The sequence below is a fragment of the Microtus ochrogaster genome, chromosome 5 (assembly GCF_000317375.1).
Source record: "Microtus ochrogaster isolate Prairie Vole_2 chromosome 5, MicOch1.0, whole genome shotgun sequence".
Classification (NCBI taxonomy): Eukaryota; Metazoa; Chordata; class Mammalia; order Rodentia; family Cricetidae; genus Microtus; species Microtus ochrogaster.
This window is the reverse complement of record NC_022012.1, coordinates 50,516,233-50,533,558: the sequence shown is the minus strand read 5'-3', so window position 1 is coordinate 50,533,558 and position 17,326 is coordinate 50,516,233. Positions and strand designations below refer to the sequence as shown.

Sequence of the window (17,326 nt, the reverse complement as noted above, 5' to 3'; positions counted from 1 at the left end):
CCAGACCTCATTACAGATGGTTGTGAGCCACCATGTGGTTGCTGGGAATTGAACTCAGGACCTTTGGAAGAGCAGGCAATGCTCTCAACCACTGAGCCATCTCTCCAGCCCTTAAAGAAAATTTTGCCATTTTAATCTAATGGCCCTTAAATTATTTATTTATTTATTTATTTATTTATTTATTTATTTATTTATTTATTTTGAGGCAGTCTTACTATATAGCTCTAATTAGTCTGGAACTTCCTTTGTAGGCCAGCCTGGCTTAAACTCTCAGAGATCTATTTACCTGCTTCCTGCTTCTTGGGTGCTGGAATTAAAGGTGTATACCATCACACCAACTCCTGTGGTGTAACGGTTAATGCTCTGGACTCTGAATCCAGCCATCCGAGTTCATGTCTCGATGGAACCTGTTCCATGAGGAAGAGACCTGATCAGTCATTCTCAGCTCAGAACACGAAACCCAATATGAGCAGACTGTGCATGCATGCTTCTTTGCTGGGGGCATGTTTCACCATCACACTCTACTCTGAGATGTCCAAAGACATCCTCTATTAGTTAAGTCAGATTAAAACAACTGCTGTTTTACAAGGTCAGCTGGACGAGGTTTCTGTAACTCTACTGTCTCACACTCAGTTATCATCTATAATTCCCTCTATTTGTAGCCCTATGTAATAAGGTGTATCTATTTATGTGCTAAATTGGTTTCCACACAAAGTTTCCGTTTTACAGAGTTTCTGAAGATAACATTCTACCCTGAAGCTAATACTAAAGTATTTTCTGTTTCCTTACCTGTCTTGGCTCAAGTCCTCTTCATTTCCAAATTTTCTATTAAAAAAAAAAAAATTGGGGCAGGCTGTGGTAGTAGCTCGGTTGGTAGAGTACTTACATAATGCTCACAAAGCTGTAGGTTGGCTTCCCAGCTTAACATTAACCCTGCACGGCAGTGCATTGCTCGTAATACCAGCACCTGGGAGGAGGAGTCAGGAGGACCAGAAGTTCAAGGTCTTTCCTACCTTGGGAGCTTGAGGTTAGACAGATTAATACTTGAAACCCAGTCACCAAGAAAGATTTTTTTCCCCTTTTCATTTAAAAATTTTGAAGTGGCCCATTGCATCTTTAGTCTAGTCTTCTACTGGGAGTCCAGGTGCCCTACGTCATTCTTGTCGCTGTCAACACGGTCCTTCTTTCCCTCAGAGATGAGTGTCAGCATGTCAGTCTGATTTTCAGAATCCTCAGTGTCTTTGGATTCCATGGCATTTTAGACTCCTTGAAGTCTTTCTCCATGTTTCCCCCTAGCGTCCTAAATGTGATTGCTTAGTTCAGATCACATCTTTACTGAGAAATAATTTACATATCAAAAACTGACTTGTTTAAAGTGTACAGCTTAATAATTTTTGTTATATTTCAGAGATGTACAACTTTTAACACAATTTAATTTTGAAATATTTCAACACCCTCAAAAGTACTAAATCACAGTCATCATCCCCGCTGGCCGCTGATCTGCTCTGGACATTTCTTCCGCATTCTATCGAGTCTCAACGTTCACCCATGTGGTAGCATGTATCAGTACCCGTTACTTTCATAGAAGAATGATAGTCTGTTGTTTGCATTCGGCTCTGTGCTAGAGAAAGAGTTTCTGAGTAGTCAGGTTTTTTGTTTGTTTGTTTTTCAGGGGTTAAAATAAAATTCTTTGCTATTTTGGTTGACTTAAGATAAACAAGAGGCTGAACCTAAGGAAGTACAAGCCCCTGCTGCCAAGGCAGCTCAGCCGGGAGGTGGTGACCCTCCCTCTTGGTGCTTAGGACACCGAAGTGTTGTAGATCCAGGGCAGACTGAGGACCAGATAAGAGAGAAGGGTGGAAGTGTGCTGAAGGAGACTGCAGAACCAAGTCTTCCCTATTCCCCAGTTTGTGGTAGAGGATCTCAAAGGGCTTAAGAAAAGGCCTCAAGTGAAGGTCACAAAGGAACTTCTGAATGATGCTACGCAATCTAGGAATGCAGCTCTGCGTCAACGTGTGGTAACAATGGGCATGTGCTGGATGGAGTGGGGCATCTTCTGTGCAGTTCTTTTCAGGGCTGCAGCCTACTGGCTTTATCAAGTTTGCTCCTGTCACCAAATGTCCAGGCTCTCTGCACAGCCCTTACCATCTTCAGTACCTGTCATTCATTTCCCCTTGAGTCCTAGTGGTTCATACACTGCCCTGTGAGTGGACCCAGGGCGTTCTGGGATTCCAGGGATGTGGAAAGTGTTCTCTGGGAGTGAGTCTCAGTACCACTGCCTTTTGGTGCTCAGCACTGTTCACTACTTAGGAAGAGATGTGGCCATGGAGGTCCAAGCCCTTCATAATCTAAAGGAAATGTTACTGATAATCCTTCAGTAGACACGCCAGGCTTCTCTGTTCTGAGCCTTTATTCTTTTTAGTCTATGTTTTGTTATATGTCCAGAAAGGCTTCTCTAAATTGGCATTGTTTTTGTTCTTCTGCCTAGAACCTTTTAGTGCCTTACCTTTCCTTGGAGATTAAGTTCAGATACTCACATTGCCTTTTGCACTTTACTTGTGACCACTGCTCACTTTTTCATCCTTACCTATTTTTTAAGTCTTTTTTTTTTTCTTTTTTTCTTGCTGGTAGGTACTCTTTCCTACCTGTACTGCTGCACATAAGTATCAAGCAGATGTATATTTTCTTAGTGGCTTTTTGACGTGTATTATAAAATGGGACTCATTTAATATTTAAATGCTTTACCATTCAATTGACCATTCTCCAGGTTTTCTTTTTCCAGTCTAGCTGTTCCTTTAGCTACTTAATAATGCAGTATTTGTAAAATAATTACTGTGTGAAAGTGACTCATCCTGACTAAGTCCAGGGCTCATTGACCTGTTTGCAGAAGAATTAGCTTACATTCTGAGCATGAAAGAAAGAAGGGCAGTTTAAAGGGTTGACTAAGGAACTTAAAGTATATGAATAGTAGAGGCATTGATGATAGAAACAGTAAACTTTTTGATTATGATAGAATATGCAGCAGCTCAGTGCCCACCTGTATGGTTGAAATCCATGAATAAAATAAACACAATAAAAATGATTCTGTCTACTTTGTCCTAAGCTAATATTAATTGAAATTTCAGTTTGGAAAATATATAAAGACCTTGTTTTGGGGAATTTTTTCCTATAATAAACATTTTTATATCATGAAGCTGACTTATTCTGCTAGATACAGCATGGGACTGTATCCTAGATGTGACTAGATTATGGATTGAATAAACAGTTCTTGCTGAGCAAATTTCTTTGTGTACTCAAGTCATGTGTGAGGAAGGCTTTCGGCCCCTGTTTAAGGGACCTAGGAGGAAGTGCCATGGGTTTTACTCATGATTCCAGTCTGACTGGCTGACTTTCGGTGACTTCCTTCTCCTGAGTCAATCTTACTGTGCAGACAGTTTGTGTGTACATGTGAGAGTGCTCTATAACTGGGAGTCCAGATTCTGTGCTCCTTCTCTGCCATCGTTTTAACTCCAGACTGGCCAAGCTCTAGCTGGAGCTTTTGTTTGTAAGTAAGTACCGTTAACAGTATGTATGTTCAGTTCTTACAGCTTAGGACTTAGAGTTATTTTTCCTTTTATCTTCTGCTAACTCTCATTTCCCTTGCTGATACACATGACTGTCAGGTAGTAAGCCTAAATTCTATTAATTTTCACCAATTTTGTTTCATTTAATAATGAATCTAGTGTGGTTGGTTGGTGGTATTCCTCATTTTCCTGTTGAGGAATACTCTAGAGAGATTCCATAGCTACTGAATGGTGGAGGTGTGGTTCCAGCCAGATTTCTGAAGACAGTGCTCCTTCTTTTAAACTTGTGGCTTAAGTGAAGACCTGTTGCTGTGTAGCTCAGCTAAAGCAAACTTTGTAATCTCAGTTTCCCCGTTTGTCCTCAATAACGGTTAGTGTCTCTTCTGACCCACAGACCTTTGCCTTGGAATCAATCAGGTTTCTCTTTTCTGCTGAATTTTCCTGGTGGTCATTTCTTGTCTAAAATTCTGTATATTTCATTTGTCTTAGTTTTAGTTTTGTTTTTTCCCCCAAGCGATGACTTTGAGATCTCACTTGCTGCTGCTCTTAAAAACATCAGAATCCATAAAACTTGAACAGTGCTGGATTTCTTTTCTGCTCTGTGAATATGGAAAGTTTATCCCAGCATTAAAGTCCTCTTCTGCCTAGCCCTGTGGAAAATAGTTTTCTCTCAGCTGCTCATTGGCTGGATCATTCTCATTATTTAGTGTCTGTTAAATTTCCTTGTCAGCTCACTAGAAATTAGTGTACCCTAACCTGGTTTGTTTCATGACTTGTGTATTGTTTCTTAGCACCTAATCACTAATTGATTGTCATTCATTTTACATTTACTTCTCATGGGCTCAAGGGACAGTGTGTTTTATTGTTCTATTCCTAGGATCTGAAATAGTGTCTACCATAATAGTGATCTAATAAATGCCTTTGACGTACCAAAAAAATGCATGCATTTTCTGTGTATGTATCAGTATCTTCTTCCTTCCTTTCATTTCTCTGTGCCTGCCCTCCTTCCCTCCCTCCCCCTCTAACTGCCTCCCTCCTTCCTTCTAGCCTTCCTTACTTTCTTGGGAAGTAAAAATCTATCAATGTTTTCTTCAGTTAATGTTTATGTACCTTTGATATTTTTCCTTTGGTTTGTTATTCTGTCCCTAGTAGGCTTATTTTGGAGGATGGGAAAACCTCACAATTCTTTTTTGTTGTTGTTGTTCGTTTGTTTTTTTCGAGACAGGGTTTCTCTTTGTAACAGTCCTGGCTGTCCTGGAACTCACTCTGTAGACCAGGCTGGCTTTGAACTTGCTGAGATTCAAGTACTGGGATTAAAGGCGTGCGCCACCACTACCTGGCAACCTTACAATCCTTAAACTTGAGAAGTGACTATTTCAGTGTACCCACTGCTTTCTGGGTGGGTGACAGGGCCAGTACAGTCTAGTCACAAACGCAATGAACGGGTAAGAAAGCTGAATGCCGACATCTGCTGCCATCCTGCTTGAGTTGTCCTTTCCCCCAAGGGCTTGTCACTGTCAGCTCAGCAAAGTGAAATCCTCTTCTCACAAACACCTTCTGCAGGGCTGTGGGACAGAAATGACGGCGGGTTTACAAAGTAAGCTAAAATGTGTTGCCAGACAAAGCAGAACAATTTCCTGCTGCTCTAACTTGAGTCCTGAGTCAAGATAGCAACATGTATTCTCAGGAGGAATGACATTGAAACTCTTGTCACGTCCAAAGGGTAGAGTTAATAGCGTATTTACCAGTATTTACCAGTACTGGTAACAGTATGCGGTTGTCAGCACAGCATAGACTTTTGATTCTTAGAGCTCCTGTTTATGTTATAGTCTTTCTGTATTTGTTTAACTTTATGAAAAAGAAAAGGAATTTTTGAAGTCCGGTTTCTTTGCCACTTTAACTTTATTCAATATAAATCTCTCTCCCCGTCCCCGCTGTGTGTGTGTGCACACCCGTGCGCATTGCATGCATGCCATTGTATATATACTTGTGTTCATGTGCACTCACATGGACCCCAGATCAGGATGTTGGGTGTCATCCTCTATTGTGTTCTGCTGTATTTCCTCAAGAGAGGGTCTCATTGAGTCCGAAGCTTGCTGTTTTCGCTGGGCTGTTGGCTAGCAAGTTCTCTAGACCCTTCTGCCTCTGCTCCTTTGTAAGTTTACAGATGTGTATAGCTATGCCCTACTTTTTTTTTAAAAATGAATTATTGTAAAAGCCCTTTCTTGAAGGTTTATGTCATTAAATTCTGCTGAAAATATTTTGTTTCAAAAATTAAGAGGAGTTGCATGTAAAATAGGGTACTAAATAACTTTTTAGTTGTGTGAGATGCGTGGTAAAATGCTGCCCTGGTTGTCTAATGAATGGACAAAATCACAGTCATCACAATTAATGGAGAAGTTTAAGATTTAACACCTTTCATGATGAGAACAGTTATCATCAAACTAAGAATAGAAGTGTTTCACCTAATGAAGTCCATTTATGCAGTGCTCACAGCCGGCCTTACACTGCAGTCTGAACTGTAAGCTTTTCCTCTGACATCAAGAGCAAAGCAGGGACACCGTATTATGAATTCTAACCAAAGCAATCAGAAAAAGAAAATGAAATGTTCCAACCTGGATAGGAAAAAAAAAATTCTGTTTGCTGAGAACTTAATGTTATAGGTAGGAAATTCTAAGATTAAGCAAAAAAATTGTTAGAACTAACAAACTCAGCTGTTTTATACCATCCATATTAGCCCACTGAATAATGTATTTCAATACATTAGCAGTGCAACAATGTGAGAAATAAAAAGTAATTAGTAAGCTTTACTAATGAGGTGAAAAACTTTAAACATTGAAAACTACTAAGTACTGTAGAAGAAATTAAAGACACCACTTATGTCTTCTATTTATGTAACGGACATATATTACTTATTCATGGATCTGAAGACATTGTTACTATACAAAGTAGTTTATAGTCTCAGTATAATTCCTATCAAAACCCCTGTGATTTTTTTTTTTCAGAAACAAAAATTCATCTTAAACTCATGGAATCTCAAGAGTTCTGAAACAAAATCCCATGAAAAGAACTAAGTGGAAGTCATGTGCTTCCCAGTTATCTCAGAACCTAAAACTGGGTGCCCAGGATGACTTAGTGAGTAAAGTGCTCCCCATGCAAGTCTGAAAACCTGAGCTTAAACCCTGTGCTGGCATAAGCGAGAGTCATCAGAGAGGAGAGAGCCTCACTTGAGAGAATGTGTGCAGAAAATTGGGATGTAGGCAAGCCTGTAGAATATTTTCTTAAATTGGTGGTTGATGAAGGAGGGTCCATCCAGCCCATTGTGGGTAGTGCTACTCCTGGTCTGGTGGCTCTGATTCTATAAAAAGCAGGCTGAGCAAGCCATGAGAAGCAAGCCAGTATGCAGCACACCTCCATGGCTTCTGCATCAGGTCCTGTCTCCAGGATCCTGGCCTGTTTGAATTCCTGTCCTGACTTCCTTTGGTAATGGACTTTGATACGGAAATAAGCCAACTAAACCCTTTCCTCCCTGAATTGCTTTGGACAAGGTGTTTTATCACAGCAGTAGTAACCCTCACTAAGACATCCCCCAAACCCATTTTTAAAAGCCAGGTGCTGTGGCACACATCTCTAACCCCTGCACTCTTATGGAGGAGATGGAAGATGAGCACAGACTTGCCTGGAAGCTCACAGGCTTAGCCACCCTGAATGTGCAGAGTAGCAGAAATGAGAGACTCTGCATTAATAAAGTGGAAGTAGAGAATTGGCTTCTTAGAGTTGATCTGTCCTCTGACTTCCACATGTATGCCATGACACATACATGCCCACACTTATGCACAATCCCACATACATACATAATAAAAGTTTAAAAACTAAAACAAAGCTATAATAATCCAAATTGTGTGGTACTGGCATGAAGACAGGAGTAGAGCAATGCAGGAGAATGAAAAGCTCAGAAATAAACCCCTTTTTGTTATGTCAAGTGATTTTCATATATAGCAAGACCATTCCTGGGGAAGGTCGGATTTATTTGTATTTTCAACAGTTGGTGTTGAGAAAACAGGATAGCTCAAGATAACAATCGAAATTAGAACCTTACCTTATATTGTATATAAAAATTAGTCCAACACAGCTCCAAGGCTAAGGTGTAAGAGCTAACAGAGAACTTTCAGAAGAAACTCCAGGTGAAATGCCTCATGTCATTGGGTTTGGCAGTTATTTCTTGACTAGTACACCAAAAACATAGACAGTAAAATAAATCAGGGTCAGTTTAGCTTCATTAAAGTTAAAAATCTCTACTTCAAATGAAACGACCAACTTAATGAAAAGGCAACCTAAAAAGTGGGAGAAATATTTGCAAATCATATATTTATTTAATAAGGGATCGATATGTTCAGAATGCATAAAGAATCTAAAATGTATTCAGAATGCTCATCGCTATACAGTTGGTCAAAATCATGTAACACAAAACTTGTAACAGTGCGTGTAGATGCTCACTTTGTGACATGATGGGATGTGAAAACATACTGCCTTAACCATCGTAAGCCATTGCTTATCTGTGAGCTGCTGCCACTGCCCAGCGTCATGAGAGAATATCATAGCGTACACTACTAGTCAGGGAAAGATAAGAACTCTAAACTGGCTATAGAATAGGTGTCATCTTTACGCTACTGTAAATTTAAAAACGTGTGCCGAGATCTGTCTGTCACACACATGAGCTTTGCAAAACTCAGCACTAGTTTTGAGATTCAGTTTTTTTAAAACATAAAAGAAAAATTTAAAGTTTAATTTATAGTAAGTCTTAATATTCTTAAGAAATAAAACTTTCATGTTTTTCTCCGGAATCTGCAATGATTTTTTTTTATAGCCTAAAGGTCTTAATTACGTTTTTTTTTCCGTCCATCTATTCAGTGTATGCTTGTGTATTGCAATCAGAGAACACCTTGGGAGTTGTCTCCTTCCGCTGCAGGTTCCAGGTCATTATCAGATTGGTGGCAAACACCTTTCCCTGCAGAGCCGTCTCACTGTCACCTACATTTGCTTTATGGGATTTTAAAAATTAATTTATTTACTTTATTTTGAGGCTTGATTCACTATGTAGCCCTGGCTGGCTGGAATTCACAGAGATCTGCCTACCTCGGCCTCCTGAATGCTGGGATTAGAGAGTGCACCACCATGACCAGCTGTTATAAATTTTTTTTTCTTTTTCTTTTTGTGGTTTTTCGAGACAGAGTTTCGTTGTAGCTTTGGAGCCTGTCCTGGAACTAGCTCTTGTAGATCAGGCTAGCCTCAAATTCACAGAGATCTACCTGCCTCTGCCTCCCGAGTGCTGGTATTAAAGGTGTATGCCACCACTGCCCGACTATAAGATTTTTAAAAAGAGGTTTTATTTAATTGATTTCACTGATGGTTTCTTTTTTGGAGTTGTGTACCTGTTAGCGTAGTGAATAAGTAGTTTTTGCATTCACAGTTGATTTCAGATTATTAAGTATATAGTGTTCTGTAACTACACCTTTAAGGATAATCAGCTGAAGTTTAGGAAGACTCAATTATATCACATATGTCTCTTGTTGGAGAACCTGCCTTTTATAGATTTATTTAGGTGTTACTTTTAAGCCTTAGCTTTGAGAGCATAAGTTGGCTTCAGATGTCCTGGATTGTTCTCCATCTTGTTTATTTGAGGTGTGTTCACATTGGCTTGAACATGTACACACAACACACATAGAGGAAGAAAGAACACAAATTAAAAGCTGAGATGGGCAGACATGGTGGCGCACATCTTTAATTCTAGCATTTAGGAGGCAGAACTCTGTGAGTTCCAGGCTAGCCAGGGCTACCCAGAGAGTTCTGGGAGAGGCAGGACTCCATAGAGAGACCCTGTCGTTTTATGTGTATCCCCTACCCCTTCACCCCCTGAGTTGGGGAGTTGGAGAGATAGTTCCGTTCTTAAGAGCACTGACTCCTGTTTTAGAGGATCCAGGTTCAGTTCCCAGCCCAGTGGTGATTTACAAGTGTGTAACTCCAATTCCAGGGGATCTGACATGCTCTCTGGCACCCACAGGCACTAGCTGTGTAGTTGGTGCACCTACACACATGCAGTAAAATACTCATATATGTAAAATAATAGTCTTAAAAATTGAGTTGGTATGGGATCTATTCCAGACTGTATCTGTTTCCTGATATTTTATGTTCAGTATCTTTAGGTGCCAGGATGATGTTAACAGGCCGTTCACTTCAAAAAAGCAATCATATTCTCACTTTGGTCATGCACTTTACATTATTGATTATAAATATCAGGGATCATTCTTTCTTGATATTAAAATGACTATTCCCTAAACTTTTTTTTCTTGTTTTCAATGACATTTCCTGTAGCAGCAGCTAGCTTGTTGGCTCCCTCCCACTTAGCCCCAAAACAGTCACACAGAAGCTGTATTAATTCAATCACTGCTTGGCCCATTAACTCTAGCTTCTCATTGGCTAGCTCTTACATATTAATTTAACCGATTTCTATTAATCTGTGTATTGCCATGTGGCTTACCAGCAAGATTCCAACTGGCATCTGTCTCCTGCAGCTCCATGGCTTGTCTCTGACTCCTCCCTTCTTCCTCCCAGCATTCAGCTTACCCCCCCCCCCCAGCTAAGTTCTGCCCTGCTATAGGTCCAAAGCAGTTTCTCTATTCATTAATGGTAATCACAGCGTACAGAGGGAAATCCACATCAATTTCCTTTCCTCCCTCCCTCCCTCCCTGAATCACTCCCTCCTTTCCTTACTCCCTCCTTCCCTCCCTGAATCACTCCCTCCTTTCCTCCCTCCCTCCCTCCCTGAATCACTCCCTCCTTTCCTCACTCCCTCCTTCCCTCCCGCTTTCTTCCTTCCTTCGTCTTTTTTCGAGACAGGGGTCCTTCTATGTAGCCCTGTCTGTCCTGAAACTTGCTATGTAGACTAGCCTGACATCGAACTCACAGAGATATACCTGCCTCTGCCCCCTGAGTGCTGGAATTAAATGTGTATACCACCATGCTCAGCTCAGTGACAGTTTCTTTATTCAAGTGTTACATCATTGTGATTCCTTTCAAAATAAAATATTAACTTTTTTTATAGCTTTTATGACTCCGTTATCTTAGTTCGGTTTATGTGGACTTTTCTGTTTCTCAGACTATAGGGGTACGTCAGACTTTATTTAGGTTGCCTCTTGCTGCTGGCACCTGAATTTCTTTTATTGTTCTTTTTTTCAATCATTTTCTTTTTTTTTTTCCTCAATCATTTTCTTATCTTTGTTTTGTTTCCCTCTCCATGCATCTACTCTAATCCAGTTTATGTGTTTGGCTAATTGTTTAACACCGGAAAATGGGTGGTGTATCTACTTTCCATAAAAGGCCTGTGGCAGTATATTCCATTTTATGTGTCAGGAGATACAGCTTCATGCTGCTGCCTGTAGCAGGCTGAGCTTTCTCAGAGACCCCTCTTTGGGTGAAGCTGGATTCTTGACTGCACTACAGAACTTGGGGAAGCAAAGCAGGAGCTTCTAAGAACAGTTGTAAGTAGATTTAAGCATGAGCGTTAGAAAAGAGAGGTGTTTAGGGAAAGCATAGCACACATATAAGTGTGGGCCTGGGCTTTTCAATATTCATATACCTGGTTTTGTGGGCTATGAAATTACATCGTTCAAAGGGTTCCTATGGGGCCCTCTCCCCCTTTCTCTTTCTCTGTAAATGAGTTTGTAGGGTGCTTCCTGAGGTGCACTGGGTGGGACTGCAAGCTGGTGGGGTAGAGACATAGGCCATAAAACGTTGTACAAGGAAGTCAGGTAAGTTTTTTATTGTAATCAAAGTTTATTGTCTTGTTTGTGAGATTTTCAGAAAATTGTAGATTTACAGCTGGGAAAGGAGCAAGGCCCTGCTCAAGGTTGTGTGTGCACAGACCATGAGCACACCATTCATTACTGCTCTGACGTTCTTATTTGAAATGTCTCTATATACGAGGATTATTGAAATCAAGTTTAGTTAATTGTGTTGGCATTCTTTATTCTGAGCTGGTGAGACCACAGGCAGACTCTGGGGTCTCTGAATCACACCTCACTATACTCTATCAATACTGCAATAATAATCTTCATTTTATCTTAAGGAGACATGCACTTAAGAGTAAAACTGGAGGGTTGTTGGATGTCCATTATAAAGCTCATTAAGAATTGCCAGGTTTTCCTTCAGAATGGCCATACAGTTTATATTCCTTTCAGCACTCCTTAAGGATTCTCGACTCCAGCTCTCTTTCTCATGTAAATAACTGGGCAGCCAGATTGAACCAAGGAGTTGTTTTTATAAGCCTGGTGTGGTAGGCGCATGGCTGTGCTCTCAGTCCTTAGGTAGTGGATGTAGTTTACTAAGGAAGGTGGAGATAAGAGGGCCCTGATTGGGGAAAGATGCTAAGTTGTTACCAATAAGATAAAGACAGGCTAGGATGGATCCTTCATTCAGAAGAGTATTAGGTGGAAAAGCCTTTGGTCTTAGTCAGCTTTCCTAAAGGGCACTTTGTGGTTAGGGCGAGGTCTCCTGGACAAATAAGGCCTGCCCCCAGCCATGCAGACCATTTAGCTCTAAAGCTCTAAATGGTTAGGTTGTTGCATCTGCTTATTATGGTTCTTGGAATGCAAACGTGAATGAAACTAATTCTCTGAGCTGGAAGCTTTGTGATTATAGGTAAGTGGGTGCAAGGCTCATCTGCTCTTTTGGAAAACCTCTTTCGTTGTCTGAGAAGTTCTTTTTTTTTAAAAAAGATTTATTTATTATGTACACAACATTCCTTCCATGAATGTTTGCAGGCCAGAAGAGAGCATCAGATCTCATTATAGATGGCTGTGAGCCACCATGTGGTTGCTGGGAATTGAACTCAGGACCTCTGGAAGAGTAGTCAATGCTCTTAACCTCTGAGCCATCTCTCCAGCCCGAGAAGTTGATTCTTGTGTAATGTTTGATGGCAGCCAGCCTTGTGTTAGCCTTCCTATTTTACTTTCTAAAGTTAAAATCTGTACTAGCGGTATATTCAGGATCCCATAACCATCATATCTAACCTAGTGAGAGATTACCCAGGAAGGGACAAGATGGGTGTAGTGTTTATTTCTTAAAGTGTGGTGACTGGCGTGGGAGGGTATAATATTTTGGCAAGCCCCTTTGAACTGGTGAGGTAGACATTGAAAAATGCTACCTGGAAGCATGAAGTAATTCAGAGTAATTAGCTATATAATATATAGTGCTAATAATAGAGAAAATAGTGCTGGGGACAGTAGAGGAAGTGTGGTTTCCAATCTTTTTATAACTAAATTCCCATTTAAAAAAAACAACAAATTCCAGCCTGTGCTATCAGGTTTGGTTACCCCCAGAGATGGAAGGTAAGCCCCTGTTGCTGTATCACAATAGACTTTAGACACTTGATACTTCAGGGCCTGGAAGCCCTGACCTGGAACTGACTTGAAAGTCTCTTCCCCGAGGAGTAGCTTTCACGGTACCTGAAGGCTCAATGCCAGCTTCCAAAAGAGGAATGCAACCAAGGGTTCTACCCAGTGATACACGTATGAGCACAACAACAAACACGGCACAGTAACCTAAAGGAGCAGCAGTGGCGCTCCTGCCTGTCGGTAACCAGCAGCGCTCTAATTGGATATCAGTCCTCCTCAACCAGCCGGAGGTCAGATGGAGATTCTGGTGCTGTGCTGTGATGAGATCCTCTCCAGAAGCATTTGAAGAGTGGGCTGGGGATCAAACCAGGTCCTTTGAATGAACAGCCAGGGTTCTTAACTCCTGAGCCATTTCTTCAGCCCCAGAACGAGCAATCTTTGGTACCATGCAGACTGGAATTGAATAGCTGTCAATTCCTCAGTTGTCTCATCAGATTTCGTCATGTGTTGTGTCTAGCATCATGCCTCCCATATAGCAGGTAGCAAGCAAATACAATGGTTTTCTTTTTCTTTAATTTGTATTTTAAATTTGTCTACTTGGGTGATGTTTGTTTGTTTCAGTTAAGGTAATTTTACATTGAGCGCTTTTAATGATGAATAAAGAATGTTAACTGTGTGGTGCCAGACCTTCAATATGTGTGTGTGTGTGTGTGCGTACACTGTCAATTCTCCTTTTTATCATTATATAATTATCTCTTATTTTTAAAATGCTTGAAAATATGTTATACAGCTTTATAGTAATTGTACCAGAAATCCTATGATAGCAGTATGGCTAACAGCTTTACATGTCTGTATAAGATAAATGTGCTTCCCCTTCCCCGTGAAAAAGAAATCGAGGATCGTACTGGGAAAGCGTTTTAAGAATGTGAATGTACTGAGGGGCCAGTCAGTGGATTAAGTCCATGTGGTACATTGTAAAGTGATCTCGAGCCTGTTATTGGAGAATGAAGGCTCCATTATCAGACTCGACTCATCTCCACTGGGACTACAGAGTAGTCAGTGGTCCTGGAGCAGCTGTGAGTGAGGGGGCTGTTCTGCGACACCAGAGTGTTCTTGAAGGCAGTGTCAACTATTGCTGTTCGAGGGCTCTGTGTCCAAGGAGGGTTTCTTTCTTCATCACATTCCTATTGATTTTCAAGCTTGGAAGTATGAGTATGAATACCTTTTTAACTTTGGATGTTAATAATGATACTGCTTTTTCTTAATTAAGTATTTAATGACTGATTTTTTTTTTTGCAGAAAAATCTAGCATTTGTGTAGATTTCTTTTTTCATTTGGTGCAGAATTTTTCTTCTCAGGATTTACGTAAAAGATTCTAACACCAATCTGTAGCTTTTCTGTTAAATGGAAATATTTTATTTTGGTGCTGGTGTACTTATAGTATGAGTTTCTACTAATGTTTAATATTAGTGTCTTATATGTTTATATACATTATAAAAATGAGTTTGTCTTATTGTCTGTGTCATATTGGCATAAAATAAGTTGATAAAGGAATTTGGACAGAATTTAGAATCTATTAGCATCAGGTTTGAATCTTACGGCATTGGAATTTAGAGGGATTTGTGGGTTCTTTGGGTGGCTGGTTTCAGACTGACTCCCACTCTCGCAGCGGCGGGTCTGCCTCAGAACTGGAGTCTGGGGATCAGGGAGCCCATCGGCCTAATGGGGTTTCTTCAGAGTGCAGTTTTTATTACCATGGAAAACAGCGAGCATGGTTAACAATGAATTTTCTTTGCGTATCCAATGCTTCCTTCAAATTTCAATGATATTCAAATAGTATATTTGGTAAGTAGTCCTGATCACACTTTGTTGTTGAATATGTTTAGTTGAGGAAAATAATGGGATCAGTTTCTGAAGCTTTTCAAAACACAGTACATGAGATAGGCTTTGTTTTGCTACTTATAATATGAGTTCATTAGTCACTAACAATTTTTGTCATTCCATGTGTTAAATTGCTTTCTAAATAGACAGGATTAAGAATCCTGACTACAGTGGAGGGAAATGTCAGACTGTCGGTTTCAGAGCACTTCTCAACATCACAGGGTCTGTCCTTCCGAAGACTGTTGCACCTTGATCCAAAAAGAAAGCTTTTGTGATGGAGGGACTCTCGCCTGCATTCAAAGTATTCTGTTATCAGATACAAGTGCAGGCTGAACAAAGAGGGGTCTCAGGGCAGTTTTTCACCCCTTCACTTTGCTTATGGCAGGAGGAAATGGAGATTGATTTTTCATTTTTCGGAAGTGAGTCTAATTTTTGAAGTGGTTCTGAGATTTCTGTTTTTGTTGGAGACATTTGGATCCTTTATTTCTCCCAGTTTAAAATCTGCTTGTTTACTTTTCTGCTTGAAAGATTAGCAAGATCAAAAATTTTGTGGCTTGTTATCAAGAGAGAGTAATTGAAATGTTAATCACTGCGTCTCCTTGCCTAAGTTCATAATCATTTATGCCGTTCTGTAGAATCTGCGGTGGGAATGAGGGAAGCAGGTGGGAATGTTAAGTACTCCAAGGCTGCAGGCTAAAATGACTTAGTAAATGGAGATGCTGTATCACCTATAGTTGTGGGGGAGGGGTATTTCGAGGTCAGATTGTTTTTATAATTTAGAATAGTTAGCAAACAAATTGAAATTATATAGTGTTTGATTTCAGGCTGTAGAAGTTAGTCTGTAGTTATTGCTTTTTTAAAATTACAAATTGTATTGTACTAGTTCTTTTGTTTATACTGATTGACCTTTTTTTTCCCCATTTTTAATCTTAATTCTTTCTTCAAACTAATCTATCTTCATAGAATGTAAGTAAGATCTAAGTTGACTATGTTTCAGGATGAGTAAATTGTATCCAAGAATCTTAATCAGTGTGAGGGAGAGAGACATAAAAAAGCCATGTGTAGGACAGAGCTAGACTGTGAGATCCCAGTTGGGAAAAACTATCATTCATCTTTATATTGAAAAATTTGATTTGTGTTACTGAAGGAAAGTACATCAAAGATTTTAGAAACTTCTCTTTACCATTAGTGCTAAAATTGAAAGGTAGCCCTTCTCCCTGAGGTCTTAACTTGCCCACCAAATGGAAACTGCAGTGGGGGGGGGAGGTTAACTGCTTCTGGCTTTTCATTGGCCCTATCACAGCTCATTGTCCCCATTATATGAAAGTGCTTGGCTGCTCAACATCCCCCCCCCCCCCCCGCTTGTCATGGCCACACTAAGAAAAGTGTTTCAAGAGAATGTGTCGTATCTGGCCTTCCCTGTTTCATATTATCTTCAGTTTTCACTGTGTGGGACTCAAGATCTGAATTCAATTCGATACATCTTTGCCCTGTGCAAAATTGTCTTACAGACACTAGCAGACATATATTTCGGTGTTTTTCTATGGAGATTGTAGATTACAGTATTAGAAATTATTTTTAGTCATTGTGAAAAACAGTATGAAAAATACACTGTGGATCAATTTAATAATGCATTTATTGAACAAAAATTTATTGTACTCATATTCCATAACTAGATACTAGAAGCATGGAGCTAAATAAGATTTGATTCCTGCCTGTAAGGATATCATTGTCTGCTTTTAGAGTTTAAAAATTTGGTACAGAGAAATAGGAGGCTCAACCAGCTTCTAAATGAGGCGGTTTAATTCCCAACTATGAAAACCAGTGAAATGCGGACAAAGCACCAGTTGTTGGTGTTCATAGTCTATTTGCTCAGTTTAACCCTCCCCACCCCAAGAAACCCCATGGAAATAAAATTCTAGTAAAGAGTGGAATTATTCCCCTCGATGACTTTGTAGTGATTATTAAATGTTTTTGTAAACATTCCTCTAGGGGCTAGTTGCATGCAAGCCTCATCTCAACACTGGGAATATGAAATGAATGTGACCAAGTATTTTATTCTTAAAGAGGACAGTGTTGAAAAAAAAAGCAATATATAAAATAACAGCACTATGCTAGTAATTGCCATGTATCTTATTGTTGGATTCTGTGCCAAGTGATTTCTCTTGCTAGCAGTGACCCTAGGGTATACATAGAGACTTAGAGTTTTCTTTATATCAATGATATTAGGGAAAACAGTGAGAAAACTAACATTATGATGCCAAATTCATGGATGTTGAGGGAGGGGAGCAGTCTTGGCCATTTAGAATCTTTCATAAGTTCTTTTTATGTAAAATTTATATACTAGCAATCTCAGTGACAAGAAAAAAACAGTATGTTTGCTCTAGAAAGCACAGAGACATACTCTGTGGGGCTGAGAGGTTAAGAGCACATGATGCTCTTCCAGAGGACCAGATGTCAGTTTCCAGCACCCATGTTGGATGTCACACC

The 17,326-nt window shown here is 39.9% G+C and overlaps 1 protein-coding gene across 3 annotated transcripts in view; it reads left to right on the top strand.

The window, feature by feature from the left end:
- Peak1 (pseudopodium enriched atypical kinase 1) overlaps positions 1-17,326 on the top strand; it is a 230,639-nt gene that overhangs the window by 46,170 nt on the left and 167,143 nt on the right. The window lies entirely within an intron of this gene.